Here is a 15,589-nt window from a genome sequence, read left to right on the forward strand (position 1 = left end):
AAGCTCATGACAGCCAGGCATGGTGGTGCCTGCCTACAGTCCCAACACTCGGGTGGCCCAGGCTGGTCTCCAACATGCAACGATTCTGAATTGCCAGCCTGAACTGCATAAGGAGATCCTGTTTCAAATATATATATATATATATGAAAGAAAAGAAAAAGAGAAAGCACATAGCATTCTAGATGTACCCACGTGCTTGGAGGTGCTCCTTGGCCCCTGTGCTTCTATTTTTAAATATCTATGAGATAACTGAGATTTATTAAACACCAGAAGAGGCCCTCTGGCCTGAAAGATAAGAACCAAACAAAAAGAAAATACAGATTGAAGATAACAGAAAATAACAATGATGGGGGAAACATTAAAGAACACATGTACATGCACAGGTGAAATTGAAATGGGACTCTTAATAAAAGAGACAGAACCAAAGCACTTCTAAAACTGAAAAGCATGGTGAAAGAAATGATAAAGGAAACATTTCAAAATAAGGTGGAGCTCTTCTAGAGAGACAGGGAAAATATGAGAGGAAACCATTTTAATTAGAGAACTTACATAGAATTTCATCTTCAAATAATAAGAGTTCTAGAAGGAATAGGAAAAGTATGAAGAAGTAAATCATCAATAAAATAATTCAGGAATATTTCACATGCCCCCCAAAATAGCTCTGGATTTCAAGAACCCATAGAGGATCCAGCCTAACAAAAAAACAAAAAAATAGACCCACCCCAAGGCACGTCACTGTGAAATATTACAACCCTGAGAACTAAGAGGTTTTCTAAGCTTCCAGGCTGAAATGATCAGGGAAGAAAAGAGTTTCCTTCTCCTCACAGCAATGCTCGAAGTCAGAAGGCAACAGAGCAAAGCCTTCAAGCTGTGCGAAGGGAAATAATTTCTAACCAAGAATTCTATACCTCGCCTAATTAAGAATGAAGATGTAAGGCCTGGCATGGTGGTGCACCCTGTAATCCCAGCACTCGGGAGGCTGAGGCAGGAGAATCGCTGCACGTTCAAGGCCAGCCTGGGTTACACAGTGAGTTCAAGGCTAGTTTGAACTGCAGAGTGAGACCCTGTTTCAAAAAAACCAGCATCCCAGGTACTTTTTCTCAGAAAGTGCTAGAGGATGTGCTCCACCAAAACAAAGGAATAAACTGAGAAACAAAAAGACTTCAGTTACTAGAAACGAAAGATCCAACATGAGAGAGAAAGAGAAGAATCCTCTAGGCTGCAGTAAAGGGAAACCCTGGAGAATCCCTATGTACCAGGTGTAGAAAGCAACCAATAAATGGATGATAACTTGGCATATCTAAAAGTCTAGAGAAAAGACACACACTATTGGTCAAGATTTTGGAGTAACTTACAAATATAAGCAGACAAATTTACTTTTTCAAAAGATTGCAGTAACCCCTGGAGCAGGGAGGGACTTGCACAAGAAAGGAGAGGACAGCGTGATCATGAAGAGAGGGGACGGGATGGCAAGGTTAAGATTGGGGGAAGAGAGATGAATCATTATCTTGCTTAGTGTAAAGTGAAGTATCCAGGGTTCCCTTCTGGCATGCAATATGAGGTGCTGTATAGACCTTGCTGCCCAGTGAAATTCCTGAAAATTACTTTTAATCAACCATATAAAGTCCCCAGAACTTGCTGATATGTGACTCGGTGGTAGAATGTTTGTCTACCAATTATAAAGCCCTAGGTTCAATCTATATGACAGGGGGTAAAACAAAAAAACTGAAGTCTCCAGAAATGGCCCTAGGAGCATATAGCACATTTTGAAAGAAAAAAAGTCTCTTCGGGAAAACCTACTAAAACACAAGAACAAGAGCCTGAAACACTAGAACCATGATCCACTTCCTGTGTCGCCTATCGCATCTCAGGTTTATGGAAAGCCCGCTCTCGCAGGGTGCAGGCAACAATATAGGACTCTTCTCCCTCTGACTCCTGGTTACTGCCCGGCTTACTGCTAAAGAGGCCGAGTTCTAAGGGAGTGCAGCTGAGAGCCGGAGGGGGTCACTGTTCTTTTGCACCACCCCTGCAGTGAGACGGGGGCTTTAACTGGAGCATGGCATGCTGAAAAACGCTACAGTCTCACCTGCCCTCACTCTGGCTCCTTCCAAAAACACAAGTCCCACACCAGCAGAGGCATGCTGAGAAGACCCGATGCGACAGCCAGCCCCGACTCCACCAAGATCCCAGAAACTCCTAAAACAGAGGGTCTACTGGAAAAAAAAAGTGGCACTCAGATCTCAGAATTCCAGCTCAGAGATAGGGACCATGTCGTGTTTTAGATATAGAATGGTCCCCAAGGCTCGTGCATTTGGAGGTGAGACATTTGGGAGGCAATTTGATCACAGGAGTGCCATATTCATCAGTGGATTAATCCACTTAGTAGTTCAGAGCTGACTATTCTGATTAATGGTACTGCTCTATTCAATATTCTGTTTTGATAAGTTCTATAATGTTCTGTACTTCATTTTATTTTGATATATGTAATTGAAAGAACAACTATTGTAAAGATAACGAAATATACTATGATACCTATTACTGTTATCCCGGTAACCTGCTGTGAAGTTCTGTACCAGTTTCACTGTACGATCTTAGTTGGCTTTATTCTGTCTTGTTCTGTTATATTTCACCACTTTCAAAATAAAATTTAAAAAAAATAGTTCAGAGCTGAATGTGCCATTAGGAGGCGGTGTCTGGACGGAGGTGAGTCCCGGGGGTGTGATCTGGAGGGATGTATCCCCCTCCCCAGCTCCTGCCCTGCCTCTTGGCTGCCATGGAATGCACAGCTGCCTTCACACAAGCATTTCCACCATGCTGTTTCTGCCTTGAAACCAGCCAACCACGGACTGCACTGAATCCAAATGGACCTCTCATCCTTGTGGCTGCTGGGCTGATGGGGAAATAGCTAAGACAAACCGTAATACAGAGAGTGCAAATCTCTCCTCACAAGAACTGCCTTTGTTTACCAGAATATGGGAAAGTTACAGCCTGAAAGCACCCTCAAGAATATCAGAGGTTATAATGAAACAATTAAGAGAGGATTGGTAGATCATTTTCCAATATAAGCTAAATTTTAAACACTCAGTTTAACAGAGATAGCCTGGGGAAAATATTGCCAAGAAAAATTCTCCGGGGATCACAAACAACATTAAACAATGACCTCAAAAACTATACATGGATGCTAGAATTATTAAAAGGTGTTATTTAAATTTTATCATAAAAGAAATGATAAAACATACATGAAACAAAATATTTTACCCACTCATGAACAAAAAAACCAGGCCACAGAAATTACCCATGAGAAATGAGCAGATGTCAGATTTAACTGATAAAATTCAAGGTAGCTGTTTGATATATTTTCAAAGAACAACAGTAAAAATGCTTAATGAAGTAGAGGAAGGTATGATGACAAAGTTCATCAAATAGAAAGCATAGATACAGAGAAATCATCTTTAAACAGAAAGCTGGGAACTGAAAAATATAACTGAAACGAATTCACTAGAGACGCTCAAAATAGATTAGAACTGGCAGGAAAAAATAATTAGCAAACTTGAAGACAAATTGATATATCTACACAATTCAAAACACAGACAGAAGAAAACTTAAATAAAATAATTTGAGCCTTGGAGAAGCATGTACCGTCATTAAGTATACCAACATATGCATAATGAGAGTTCCAGAAGAGGAAACAAAGAAGCAGGAAAATATTTAAACAAATAATGGTTGGAAACTTTCCAAATTTGATGAAAAACTTTAATCTACAGATTTAAGAACCTAAAAAAAAAAACCCTTCATTAGGATGAATGCAAAAACGTCAAAAGGCATAGAAAAGAGGGGAAAAGAATCTCAAATTTAACAGGAAAATAAGTCATCATTTCCAAGGGAAGCCAGTAAGGTAAACAGCTGACTTCTCTTCAGAAAGAGTAGAACCTGGAACGCAGTGGAATAACACATTCAAACTGCTTTTTTCAAATGTCAATCAGGAATCTTATATCCAGAAAAACTACCTTTCAAAACACAAAAAGAGAAATAAGGACATTTCTACTACTAGTCTGTACCAAAATCAGACATCACAAGAAAGAGAAAATTACAGAACACTATCCATTATGAATATAGCTGTGAAATCCTTAACAAAATGCCAGCAACCCAAATACAGAAATACACAATAGTAATCATACACTATGATCACATAGGAGTCAACCTAGAACTCCAAGTTTATTTTAACATTTGAAAACCAATTTATGTGATGCACCATAATGATAGAATTTTTAAAAATCATATGAGCATCTCAACACAGAAAAGATGTTTGAGAAAAAGCCAATACCCTTTCATGCAAAAAAACAAAAAACACTTGCCAAATTAGAATATTATGGGATTTCCTCTACTTGGTCTGAGGAATCTCTGGCAAATCCAGAGCTCACATCATACTGAATGTTTTTCCTCTAAAAACAGGAACACGACAAGGACATCCACTCTGAACACTTCAATTTAACGAACTCTCTGAAGCAAAATTAAGCAAGGAAAAGTGAGATAGCTTTATTTACAAATGTCACAATTATGCACACAGAAAATCCTAAGGAATCCACTAAAAATGATTAGAACTAGTTGACAAGTTCAGCAAAGTTACAGAATAAAGATGAGTACAAAAAATTGTAGTTATTTACATTTTGCATAAACAATTCAGAAATTAAGAATATAGTTCTATTTATTATGTATCAAAAAGAATACAACACTTAGGAAGAAATTTTACAAAAGCAATGCAAAATGAATACTCTGAAAAGTATAAAACATTACTAAAAAAATTAGAAGGGACCTAAATAAATCCAAAACCATCCCATACTCATGGATCATGAAAGTTAACAATCAGATGGAAACCTTTCTCATACAGATCTGCAGACTTAGCATAGTGTCTATCTAAATCATAATGGCTTTTCTTTCTGAAATGGTAAAGCCAATCCTGAAATTTATATATATCTACAGGGAAGCCCAAACAATGAAATCTTGAAAAAGAACAGAGTTGGAGGAATCACATTCCCAATTTCAAAGCTCACCACAGAGCTATAGTGTGGTACTGGCACACGGACAGATAGACAGATCAGCGAAATAGTGTCCAGAAGTAAAGTCACACATCTGTGATTAACTGATCTTTGACAAGGCTTCTAAGGTCACTTAATGGAGAAATAATAATCTCAACAAATGATACTCAGAACTCAGACAACTAGATAGGCACAAGAAAGAGAGAAGCTTGGCCCTTACCTCACACCGTATGCAAAAAATTAACTCAAAATAGATCTAAAGTCTAAACATAAAAGCCAAAACTATAAAAGTCTTAGAAGAAAACAGGGGTAAGTTTTCCCGGCTTGGATTTGGCAGGGGAATCTTTTATATGACACCAAAAGCAGAAGCAACAAAAGAAAAATAAACTTCAAAATTAAACATTTATGTTTGATCCCGGGTTTTGGCACCAACCAAAAAAAAATTAAAATTTTGTGATTCAACATGATGCTAAAGAGAAAGTAAAAATAAACCTGGCCTAGAGGCACATGTTTGTAAGGTGGAGGCAGGAATATCAGAAGCTCAAAACTCAGCCTGAAAACTTAACAATTTAGGAGAGAGACAGAGAGACAGAGAGGCAGAAAAGAAAAAGAGAAAGAAGGAAGGAAGGAAGGAAGGAAGGAGGGAAGGAAGGAAGGAAGGAAGGAAGGAAGGAAGGAAGGAAGGAAGGAAGGAAGGAAGGAAGGACGAAAGAAAGAAAGAAAGAAAGAAAGAAAGAAAGAAAGAAAGAAAGAAAGAAAGAAAGAAAAAAGAGAGAACGGTCAGGCAGGTCGGGGATATAGCTTGTGCAAAGGCCCTGGGTTTAATCTCCAGTCCTGCCTCCAAAAAGTGAAAATATGGGGAAAATGTTTATAAGGCACATGTCTCACATGGCATTTGCATATGTAAGGGACTCTTACAACTCAATAACAAAAAGTAAATAATCCAATTAAATCTGCAATAATCAATCCAATATGCAAAGATTCTGAACAAACATCTCTCCAAACACACATGAAAATATCACCAACATCATGAGTGACAGAAATCCCAGTCAAAAACCACAATCAGATTATAGTTTCACACTTCCTAGGGTGGCTATTACTGTAGATCAGAGAGCAACAAGTGTTAGGAAGAATCAGAACCCTCATACCTTGGTGGTGGGAATGTAAAATTAGGCAGTCATTGTGTAAAAAATGGTCTAGTGGGTGGTCAGAAGGTTGAATACCAAAAAATTCTAGTTTCATACATCCAAAAGAAACTAAAAACATAAATTCCATTCAAGCCAGGGATTCTCCTACTAAGTATCTTCCCCAAAGAGTTAAGACATCATACTATGGTGATACCTGCACACTCATGTTTATAGCAGCACAGTTCAGAATAACTAAACTTTAGAAGGAGCCTATTTGCCTGTCTACAGAAGAATGGATAAAGGGAATGTGGTGTTCACACACAATGGAGCCATAAAATACAGTAAACTTGAGTCATTTGTAGGAAAATGAATACATCTAGAATCTGTAATGTTAAATGAGACAATTCAGATACACATTTTTTTATTTTAAAAAGATTAAGATAAAAGAGGACATAATAAAACAGGTCAGAACAGAACAATTTAAGCAACATAGTGTTTCACCACAAGACAACCCGACATAACAGTAGCTACCATAGTGTCTCTTTCCTTGAAATATTTGAGTGTACCTTCATACACTATAGTATCAAACATAACAAAATAGTACAAAACCATTCAAGAGAATGAAAGTATTACAGGGCATTCAGAACCAACTAACAGAAAACGAACAATGGTTACTATATTATCTCCTTGTCCATAAAAAATTTTGTTTATACTATCACACATAATAAAATCCAATAAGATACAACATGATAAAACTGATGGAGACAGAAGAACCAAAGCTTGGTGGGACTTCAAAACAAGATGATATTAAATCAGCACTAGTTATTAGAATGTCTTGTTTTCTTCAAAATAGCTGTTCACACTATCACAGATAATAAAATCAAATACTCCAGAATAAAACCACTCCAATTAATGAATGAAAACATTATAACACTTCAAAGCAATATAATGGGGAATCATGATTACCATATACTTTTATGTACTCTTACCATTTCTTACCCTAGGGAGACTATACGGTATTTATATACGTGAGTTTGATTTATTTCGCTTATGAGTATGGTCTCAAGCTGCGTCCATTTATGTATAAATATCTCAATGGGATCATTCTTTATAGCTGAGTAGTACTCCATTATATAAAAATACCACAGCTTTTTTATCCATTCCTCAGTTGATGGACACTTAGGTTGTTTCCAAGATCTGGCTATTACAAATTGTGCTGCTATAAACATGGGTGCACCAGATACACATTCTTAAATTTCACTTGACCCTTCTTATATGAGAAACCCAAAGTATAAATACATTAAAGAACAAAATAAAAGATAATAGGAAACAGATCTTTTGCAAGTGGGAAAAGGACCAACAGTTGGAGAGAGGGAAAGAAGAAACAGGAAGACAACATAAGAATTAAGATATGTCGAGTATATGCACTAATTACAGCAATGAATGTATTTTTATGTACTACAAATATGTACCAATAAAATAAAAATTTATTTACAAATTAAAAAAGAAATGAAAACGTATTTTATGCATGAAAACAGTACAAAAATGATTATAGCAGAATTACTGATAATAGCTCAAAAGTAGAAACAACCCAAATGTCCATCAACTAATGAGTGGGGTAAACCAACTATGGTATATCTATCCGGTGGAATATTATATAGCCATAAAAAGGAATGGCGAGGGTAAGGGATTTACCCCAGGAGCATAAGCACCCGCCTGGCAAGAGCGAGGTCATGAGATCAATCCCCAGTACCAAAAAAAAAAAATAATGAACTGACATATGCTACCACATGGAAGAACCTAGAAAACACTATGCTAAGTGAAAAAAGCTAGTCACAAAGACTGCCTACTATATGAGCCATTCATATGAATTATCATAATAGACAAATCCAGAGAGAGAAAGTAAATCCGTGACTAACACAGACTAAGGACAGTGCAAGAATTAGGTGACAAAGATGAAAAGTTAGAGTGTCTCTTTGAGGCGGTGAAAATGTTCTAAAATTAATTGTGGTAATGGTTGCTTGACTTCGGATATACTAATGACCACCGAACTGCACACTTTAAATGAATCAACTGTGTGGTGTGTGAATTATATCTCAATAAAGTTGCTCCAAAAAAAAGGTCAGAGCTAACCCAAAGAAATGAAACCTTGAGAAGCGGTGATACACGACCCATGCGTGTAATCCCAGCAAAGGCTGAGGCAGGAGGAGCGTGAGTTTGGGGCCAGCCTGAGCCACGTAGTAGGACCTTGTCTCAAAAGGAGGAGGAGGCAGGAAAGAGGTGGAGGAGGAAGGGATACAGCACATTATTTAGAAACATGAATGTAGTAAATACCAAAATAACCAACTAAAAACGTCAAGGGGGCTTCCTTTCTAAAGATGTAAAAAATAGGTCAGAGGCAGCTGGATTCTACACCGAACCTTGCAGATCTGTGGAAGGAGCTGGGCCTCTGCTGGTGCGTCCGCTACTCCAGCCTGGACCGTCCTGCTGTCCACTCATTTCAGCTGGTCCTCTTCCCTGGCCTCCCACTTGGCACTGCCGTGGCCTGGAGCGCATCCTCCTCCCCTCCAGCTGTGCACCGCCCCTCCTGCCTCCAGTCTTTCCCTCTCGCCTCCGGTTCTGGGATGTAGTTTGCACCCACCCTGGATCCATGTGTTGGCAGTATGGGGATCGGGGCAGTGATGGGACATTTGAGGGCTCAGGTGGGAGGTTCTTAGATCACTGGAAAGAGATTAAGGTACAATACTTCTCAGAGGACCCCATTGCTAGCCCTCAGGGGAGGTTGTTATAGATGCCTGCACTTGGCCCTAGCCTGCCTCTCTCTGGCTTCCTGTTAGGGATACCACCCCTCTACTGCCATCTGCCAAGATGTGATGCAGCCAAGAGGCCCCTCCAGAGCTGAGCCAAGTCAAGCCAGCACCGTGCCCTGCAGCCCCCAGAACTGTGAGCTCAGTGAACCTCTTTTCTTCATAAAGGTAGTCTGTCTCTGGTATTTCATTATGGTTACATAAGCCGACCTCCCATGCCACCAACCTTCTCATCCTTCAGCTCTGTGCCAAATGCTGACCCAGATGGACTCCCTGGTCTGCGGGCCATAGATTCAAAACTTCATATCACACACATTTACAATTACTCAAGAATTTATAGTTAAGTTTAAAATCACTTTTCAGTTATGTATAATGCTTTTCTCTCCGCCATGTTGAAAGCACCACTGTCCACTGTCACCCAGACCTAGTACACCACAGGTGTCCAGATGCACCTGCTGACTAAGCAAGCGTCTCCTCGGGCACAGGGAAGCACCCAGCTGAGGGCCTCCTGTGAGATCAGTTCCTGTATCGTGTTCATACAGCCCCCAACATGCCTCTGAGGCAGAGAGGATTCCTTGCCTCTCCTCTACAGAAAAGAAGCAAATGTAGCTTGAAGAGGCGATGTGACAGTTCCCAGATCCACCTCACAGAAGCGGGAGAGCTGGGATGCAAATCGAGCTCTTCCCGTGGGAACACCACCACCTCTAAATGTCTCTCCTCCTGCCCTTTGGAGGAGAAAGGTCAGGGGCCATCCTCAGCCTCTGAGGGCAGCCCAGATCTGCTGCTGGCTCCGAACAACTAAAAGCCCCCAGGTGCTGTGGGACCTTCTCCCCCCAAAGCCCCCCAAGGTCCCAGCCAGTGGTCTCAGGCTGTTAATCTTGGGGTGACCATGGCATCTGGGCGCCCTCTAGTGGTGGCAGGAAGGAGTCTATGAGGAGGGCAGGAAGGGAGGAAGAGGGATGAGGAAGGGAGGAGGGAGAACAGATGACAAGAGAGGAAGGGGGCTGCGGAAGGGACGGCGAGGAGGACCCAGGAGACCATCCAGACTGCGGGCCTGGGCTCCACAGCACCCCCTCCTGTGCTCCTTGCTAACTGTGCCCTTGGGATTTTGGTCCTGAAGCTTGGCAAGGCTCTGAGCGTCTCAGAGGGACATCTTGCCCCTGGGAATCCTGGTGGCAAGAAAAACCATCCCCTGTCTTTAGACTGAGGCACACAGTGTCCTGGGACAGAGCTGCCACTGCTCTCTGAAAAGGCTTCCCCTTAAAAAGAAAAGGGAGGAGTTCTGTCCTTCTCTCCTTCGCCTCTTCTCCTCCAGACAGACAGCCAGGGAGGGACCCCCACCAATCACAGAGATGCAGGTCCCAAGTCTGCCTCAGCCCTCACCCATCCCTTCCTCACCTGCCCCAAAATCCCAGCAGCTGCAGTTGCCATGGAGACAGCACCCCCATCCTATCCCAATCCCCTTGCACATAAATAAACTACAACCTGGGGAATGAGCTGCTGGCAGAGGCCGAATGTGCAGAGCCAGCTCATTTCCCGCTCCTCTCACTTCGGGATAATTAGTGCAAATTAAATTTCACACCCTTCTCCCAAGCAGTTAGAGCTCCCTGGGAATGGATGGATACCGCAACTCACAGGGAGCACGGCTCTGTGTCTCTTCACAATGTGCAGGCACCAGAGAACATTTATCTGCGAGATCTCAGTGATTTCCCACACTCCGGGCCAGGGCAGGCACAAGACACAGAGACAGACAGGATCTGGGCCAGCACAGGGAAAGAACAGGAAGGATGGAACTCCAGGAGACGGGGCGCTTGAGTCTTATGCACCTCGATCGCCCCTCTCCCAAGTTTACAGTTCTGTAAAACCAGAAGTGGCTAAATCACCACAGAGGAAGCCCTCTGGTCCCCAGGATCTCAAAACCATGGTCCCCATCCAATTCCTAGCACTTTATTTATACATACGAAGTATCTGGGAACTGGCGACATTAGAGTTGGGGGTATAACTCAGATGACAGTGCTTGAGTAGCATGCATCCTTAGCACTACAAAAAACGTATCTGATGAGCAAACATAAGCAATACTCTTGATGCAAACAATAACAGCACCCACTGGGGTTGGACACTCTTCGGGTGCTTCATACAGTGGCCATCACAGCACCACAGTGTGTGGCTTAATATAAAGTTTCTGTCTAAAACTAGAGATCTGTTAACATGCGGGGTCTGGGTCTACCATTCTGAGAAAGGATGGCAACTCGGCATTTCTAACAAGAGCCCAGGTATCTCCAGGGCTATTATTCTGGGACCTCAGTGGTAGAGTAGGGAAGGTTCTAGGTTTACCCAACTCTTGCTGCTGCCAGATCAGCTGCTAAAAGCATCCTTCTCATCGGCAGCTTCTCTGGGGAATGGTCCTCAATCCATCCAAGTAGCCTCACTGAAAGATATCTAGAAGACAGCTCCTCCTCCTTCAAGAGGACACAGTCAAAGACTGGCAAGGGCTCGCCTCTGTCCCTAAAGTGGGGTAACTCTACGGGGCCTTTCATGCCCAGGGCTCCCCATAGGATCACACTGACACTAGATGCCAGCTGGGTCCACATCTCCTCCAATTTTGTCCTGTTGTTCTCATGCCTTTTCAAGTATCTCCCACAATACATTACTCAGTTAAGAATGCCTCAAAAAAAAAGTTTCTTTCTCAGCTTCTAAGCATCAACTTAAAGAGATAGTCTTATTTTCCCCCATTTTATTCATACAGAAACTGGCTGTGTTAGCTGTTTGTTATTAGTACAAAATGCCTGATATGCACAATTTAAGAAGGAAAGATTCATGTTGGCTCATAGATTCAGAGGTCTCAGTCCATGGTAATCTGGTGCAGAGACAAGGCAGGGGAAAGCTGCTTACTTCACAGTAGCCAGGACGCAGAGAAAGAACAAGAGCCAGAGAGGAAGAGGCCAGGCACCAGATATAATCCCCACGGTGACATCCCATGACTCTCCCAGACACACCCAGGAGTGTGCCTTACTAATCTCTTAGACATCCTTCAATCCAGTCATGTTTTGCTTGATTTTTCTTTTTTCCAGTACCGGGGATCGAACTCACGACCACCTGCTTGCAAGGCAGGTGCTTATGCCGCTGAGCTAAATCCCCAGCCCCTCAATCCAGTCATGTTGACAATCAAGATTAATCACTATATTCCACTTCTTGTCAATTTGACTTCTAAACACAGCTTTTTAAACCGTGCTTAAGCTCCAAAGAGAGACAGTAACAAGGTCATAATGTCAGTTCTCCCTCAGAGTCTCAGTTCCTACATTGCTCAAAAGCCCAAGTCCAGAATATCTTCTGAGACTCAAGGCAACTGTTAGCTGAGAGCCCTTATAAAAATCAAACAAGTTAAAAAATCTCAAGAGATAAGCAAAAAGAGAACAGAAATTAAGGAGACCAAAACAAGACTGAAACCCAGCCTGGCAAACAATAACTCTGAGATTATATTAACTCCATGTATAGCATCCAAAGCACATGATGACAGACAAGCTGTGAGTTTCAAAGGACTTGGGCAGCCCCACCTTTCTGGCTTTGCTATTGCAGCCTACACGGTCTGTCTCTTAGGCTGACTCTGTTCCTTGTCTGAAGATTTCCTCAGTAAATGTTCCTTATAACTCCAGCTTTCTGGGATCTTCACTGTAGCTTCAGCCTCTTCCCTTCATGCTTTGTCCTCTTGGGGACTCCCTGTAGGGATCCTGATCCTGCAACACATTGCTTAACTCTGCGGCAGGCTTTCCTTTGAAATCTCCACAAACCTGTAACTTTTGCATCCTGCAGGCCCACAGAATCAGCATCACAGGAAAAACACCAGTGAGCAGTAGCCATGCCCCCTTGGATCACAGTTACAGTAACCTCTAAGTGCCTCTATGGATTAATGCAGGGAAGCATTTCCTGGGAGTGATTGAAGAGATCAGGGAGCCCTGAGGCTCTCTTCCCAACACAAAGTCTCTCTAACAACTTTAAGATTTTCCTCCTTAGGGGCTGGGGATTTAGCTCAGTAGCATAAGCACCTGCCTTGTGAGCAGGTGTTCACAGGTGTTCGTGAGTTTGATCCCCGGTACTGATTTAAAAAAAAAAAAAGTGAAGGATTTTCCTCCTTTGGCCTGGCCAATTTCTGACATGCCTTCCTGGCATCTTTCCTATTGTCCCAGGGAAAAAGTACTTGGCTTCCTTTTAATGGCATTAATCTCTTCAGCAACTACATCTTCTTCGACCCCAGCTTTACCCTGATTTCTTCTGTGACCAAACTACAAGTTTTTCAATTCTTTCTGCTCTGCATTTTGCTCCCAATTCTCACTGTAAGCCTGGTGAAAAGCAGCCATGTCACAGCCCAAATGGTGTACTGCCCTGCAATTTCCTCCAACAAATTAATTAGTCTGCCACCTTTAAATTCAGCCTTCCCCAGTCTCGGGGCATGGACAAATGTAGACAAGCTCTTTGCCAGAATAAAACAGGCACAGCCTGTAATCCAATCCCCAACAGGATCCTTATTCCCATCTGAAACCTCAGGAGCACAGTCTTTACTGTCCAGGTACCTGTCAGCATTCTGGCCTTCGGAGAGCCAATCAAAATCGCCCATCAACCTCTGCCTCCAGCATTCTAGGAATTAACCAGAAACTCATCGCTTTGACTCACATCTCCAAAACTTTCTAAATTTCTCCAGGAAACTAGTTCCAAAAGTCTCTTAACCATGTAGTCTGGTATATCACAACCAATGATCCCACTTCTCAGTGGCAAATTTTCCACGTGAGTCAGTTTTTCATTACTAGGACAAAGTAGCTGGCATGAGCAACCTGAAGGAGAAAAAGTTCCTTTTGACTCAAAGTATCAGAAGTTTCAGGCCAAGATCAGCCGGCCAAGGCAGAAACAACATGGCAGAGACCATGGTGGAGAGGCGTGGGAAAGAGGGTTGCTCACGTCCTGCAGCCACATACTCATGATGCGTAAGTGTGCTTTACCAATCTCCTGAGCACCTGGCAGTACACTCAGGTAGACAATCAAGATTAACAGTCACATTGGCCAAGAGGTTGACTTATCTTGGACATATAAGCAATAGAACTGTGATTTGAACAGGCAGTCTGGTTCTGTTGCAGGCAGCTGAGCTAGATTAGAAATATTATAGGCAGTGAGATAGGGCTAGGTCCTCAATGGAGCCAGTGCAAACACCTGGCAGCTGCTGGGGAAGCTGATGCCTCCTGCTGTGGGCCAGGCCTCAAGACAAAAGACCATACAAATGCACCCATATCTGGGACTGATACCCTAAACAGTTCCCAACCCCCTAGGAAAGAGTCACAGCTCTGTAAGAATGCCTGCTTCTCCATGACTCCATTTGTTCCTAATGTAATCAGTTTTACCTCAACTATTGATCTTATTGGCTAACTACAGTTATGTCCCACCTTATGCCCATCTGCCTTGTGAATTCCCAGCCTTCTCACACCTTGAACCCATGGTTTTACTCTATAAAAGTCCCTAGAAAAGACAGTTCTTGGCAACCCACTAGGGACCTCTTCTGTCTCTCTCAGACAGAAGCTTGGTTTCCCTCAATAAATATATTCTGCTCTTAACCTCTGTTGTTCCTAAAATTCATTCTTCGGTTTTAGAGAACACGAACTCACAGACATAGAAGGTCGAGCGTTTCATTCCCCTGTATCAGTTCCACTATCCCTGTACACTTGTATCCACAATCCGACTGCACATTTGTATTCACATGTGTACACTCACACAAACACATTGATTTATGTGTGTAACTACCTACTATCTACACAGCACATTTCTGCATGCAGATTCACACCCATATGCACATAAACGGATGCCATGTCACTCAGACACCTACTTATATATGCACAAACCCAGCATCTAAATACCCCAAATATGCAAGTGTGCACATTCAGTCACTGAGTGTATGAATTGTCACATATTCACATGAATATCTTTTCGTCAAGTCTCAGCCCAGATCTCGTCCCTACCTATAACTTTCCCTGCCTGCTTGTGATTAATTCTGGAGGCCTTCGATGTCCCCCTCCCAGCTCCCACTCCCGTTTACAAGTCTGTTTTCCCTTCTGTTCCGAGAGCTCCCCTAGAACTGTAAACCTGGTTAATTTCTCATTGGAATCACAGGACCTGGCCCATAATAACTGCTCCATATGTATTTATTGGTTGAGCTTAATTGGTTCTGCCACTTACTAGCCACATGACCTTGGATGAGTCCCTTCCTCCTCTGAACCCCGGTTTCCTCATCTCCCAGTGAGAAGGTCTTGTCCTAAGAAAGAATTAAGAAATAGTTCTTAAAAGGAAAAAAATGGGGGTGGGGATTTAGCTCAGCAACATAAGCGCCTGCCTTGCAAGCACGCAGTCGTGAGTTTGACCCCAGTACCAAAAGAAAAAAAAAAAAAAAAAAATACACTAAAGCCAAAGAATTTGAGCCATGAGGGCTGGGGATTTAGCTTAGCGACCCCTTGCAAGCAGGCGGTCGTGAGTTCGATCCTTGGTACCGATAAAAATGAAAAAGACAAAAAACAAAAAAAAGAATTTGGGCCATGGGAGGAGATAATAGAGGGTTCCCAGAAGGTGGGCGAGCATGGGCAAA

The 15,589-nt window shown here is 42.3% G+C and overlaps 1 long non-coding RNA gene across 1 annotated transcript in view; it reads right to left on the bottom strand.

Moving 5' to 3' along the window:
* LOC106027961 (uncharacterized) overlaps positions 1-15,589 on the bottom strand; it is a 67,039-nt gene that overhangs the window by 44,122 nt on the left and 7,328 nt on the right. The window contains exon 3 of the long non-coding RNA XR_010042978.1: positions 15,187-15,262. This is a non-coding gene — a long non-coding RNA (uncharacterized LOC106027961). The remainder of the gene's footprint in view (positions 1-15,186; positions 15,263-15,589) is intronic.

The sequence above is a fragment of the Cavia porcellus genome, unplaced genomic scaffold (assembly GCF_034190915.1).
Source record: "Cavia porcellus strain 051 isolate PalLab524CR breed Dunkin Hartley unplaced genomic scaffold, mCavPor4.1 scaffold_25, whole genome shotgun sequence".
Classification (NCBI taxonomy): domain Eukaryota; kingdom Metazoa; phylum Chordata; class Mammalia; order Rodentia; family Caviidae; genus Cavia; species Cavia porcellus.